This window comes from Ostrinia nubilalis, chromosome 8 (assembly GCF_963855985.1).
Source record: "Ostrinia nubilalis chromosome 8, ilOstNubi1.1, whole genome shotgun sequence".
In the NCBI taxonomy this organism is placed as follows: domain Eukaryota; kingdom Metazoa; phylum Arthropoda; class Insecta; order Lepidoptera; family Crambidae; genus Ostrinia; species Ostrinia nubilalis.
The window spans coordinates 10,377,958-10,380,964 of record NC_087095.1 but is presented as its reverse complement, the minus strand read 5'-3'; positions in this window follow the sequence as shown (position 1 = coordinate 10,380,964).

Genomic DNA, 3,007 nt, shown 5'->3' with positions numbered 1-3,007 from the left:
AGAAAAAGTGGGGACTGTTCGAGTAGCCCCGTCTGAAATCACCCGTGAAATACAATTAGCTAAACACTACGGCTGACTGGCTGGAGGCAACCTCAATGAAGCTCCGAGTCGAGTTAGAGCAAACAGAGCCTGTCTCGTAGATATATTGCTGAGTTCACATTTACCTAAGAGACCTCAGCCCTTTGTTTTCAGAACGACTTTCTGTATAGCGATTTGCTGCTAGACGGCGCATTAAATAATACATGAGGCAGGAGGAGCGCTGGATATTGTTATTATTCGGGATAAGTGGGTATTGAAATTAAGAAGATGTTATGTAAGTACTTTATTATTATGAGGACAAGGCATATTGAAATGGCTGTTTAAAGCATCTACCAATAAATACCCATAACAATTGTCCATTCATGAATGATTTGAACCAGCTTTAGGCTTATTTCATCAATAAGGAATCGACAGGATTGTTTTACCTAGTTGTGTAATACTTTGTTTTTGGATCGTTCAAAATACTTTGGATGAGCATCAAAGTTGGATGGTTGCTATAAAAATATAAATTCAATGGAGGTGAGTAATACTGCTGGCGATACAAGGAAACTTGTTCGATACAAAGTTTCAAAAAGTCGCAGACTGGAAAATTAATTTCTAATTACAATCAGACCGGTGCGAGAGTTACCGTCATAGTTAGGTAGTTACATAATTTATGAGAGTTTTGCTCGACGTCGTCTCGCAGCCATGGCATCTCTATGATATGACGTTCAACTTAACTCTGTCATATCAGATAAAGATTAATGAGTAATCCCTCTTGCTTGTGGGAATAAAGAGTAGAAAAGAATGTTATGAAGCTTTTTAGGTTTGTAACGCTTTGAAATAAGCGAGAGACGTCGTTGACAGTTGTATTGAGATTCGGTATAGGTATGGATATAGGTAGGTACTTCGTTAAATTAGTACAAGCTACGAGCACGAATCCTTCAGGTTATCAAAATGGGGACGACGTACTTGCCTAATAAACGAGCTGACTGGGTGCAAGCCTGGTAAATCTTAAACATGTTTTTAAGGGTGATAAAATAAATTACAATGATTTTGATCATGTGATTCATTACCTTAGGTTTTTGGTATTTCATAATTGATGTTCCTGCGGGCTCTGCTGTTTAATGCACGGACCAGTCTGTCGCAATTAGCACGCTGTGTGGCGCTGATGCGAGCGCTTGCATACGCGTGGTTTCCTGCTACAGCCAATTAGTATTGAAGCGCTACACGATGCATGCGACACTTGCAGCGCACCTGAATAATTACACGAATTGTGTTTATACAATGCGCTAAATATACAACTCGCCGTCTTGTGGCTGGCGGCCCCTTCAGCTGCATTTAATGGTAAGGCAGTTATTGCGATGGCGGGTCAACGAGAACGACAACTATCACCCTTAATTTAATCTAAAGAAACTTACGGAAAATTCAAAATTTGTGTTTTCAGTCATGTTAACGAGACATAATCTTGAAAAAACTACAAGTTTAAAGACTCACTGGTTTAGTTCCACTATTGCGTGAAGTAAACTTGCCTATGCGCAGACTTGACACCCTAAAAGCTATTCTGTATTATTCGGAAAACAACATAAGAGCGTAATTTAATAGGATTGAAGAGAATCAACGTATTGTATGCTTCTTAAAACAAACATTTTAAGCGGCTTACTGATTCGAATGTAATAAATGGTAAGCCATTTAATTAATTATTACTGACGCTCTTTAATGGGCAGGCGGAGTGTGCCAGTATGTCGACTTTCAAAATTTTCATTTTGGCAGAGATAAAGCGGATTTTTACCTGAAACGGATGTCAGATATTGTAAAAACTGGTTATTTTTGTCGGCTCTACATTATTCAGAATCTACGTACGTATACACATATTCTATTGAATCGTTGTCTACTTTTTTGATCTATGACAATCAAATCGTTGCGTTGTTCATCGACAGCTTAATACATCCCTGGTAAATCCACTTTGCATGCACGCTACAAAATAACTCTCTGAATTTTTCCTTTTTCGTCGGTAAAAACTAGTATTTTCGGAGCGTTCAACGATCGATCCCTTCGAAAAAGTTTATCTAGGTTTTAAATAAACGCCACCAAATTTTACTTATTGATCGCATGCCGCTTGTGATTGATTTTTATACACGGTAAATAAAATAGAAACTGAAATAAAAGCTTATAAATCGAATTTCGAAGGGATTATTATGGCATATTCATATGGATTCGCAGCCTAAGTGACTGTGGGTGCGCAGCACTTTGTAATCAGCCGAGCTATTCTCTGCGGACAATCAGGCATTAGTTAGCGTGAACGATCCCAAGCGTTGCACAGCAGACATATACCATTTTTGGTAGGTTTAGATACTTCAAATTTTACTGCCAAATGTCGGGATCAAATCAGCACTTTGTGGGTGTCGTAATTTATCTATTGTTATGCACATCAATTTAGTTGTAAAGCACTAACCCATTTAACATTATAATTATGTCTCCAGCACTGTATCACCGGTAAAGCCAAATCAAAAGCCAATGAGGTTTGTTTATCTATTTAGGGGGCGTCCATAAATTACGTGAGAGTTTTGGGGGGGGGGGGGGGAGGGGGGTCAACAAAAACCTCACTAAATCTCACGTGGGGGAGAGGGGGGGGTCTAAGGAAATATCACGTAATTTATTCCGCAAGAAATAGAGTTTGCCAGAAAACTGGGTTTAAATCTTAAGTAAAAGAATTGGCCAAGTGCGTGTCGTGCCACGCGCAGTGTAGGGTTCCGTAGTTATCCGTCGTTAACAAAATATATTTCAGAAGCAAGCAATTACTTCATCTAAAGTCGCTTTTCATATTTTCTTCTAAGGATTTTTTATTAGATATGAAATTTTATAACACATGAGTTAAATGACTATTACTCTTAAACTAACTGACCTACCCTAACCGTTATAGTTTTCTTGAAAGTTCATAAAAAGCAGTATTATTATGAATTTTTCCAGATTTTTAAAGCCAACAGTC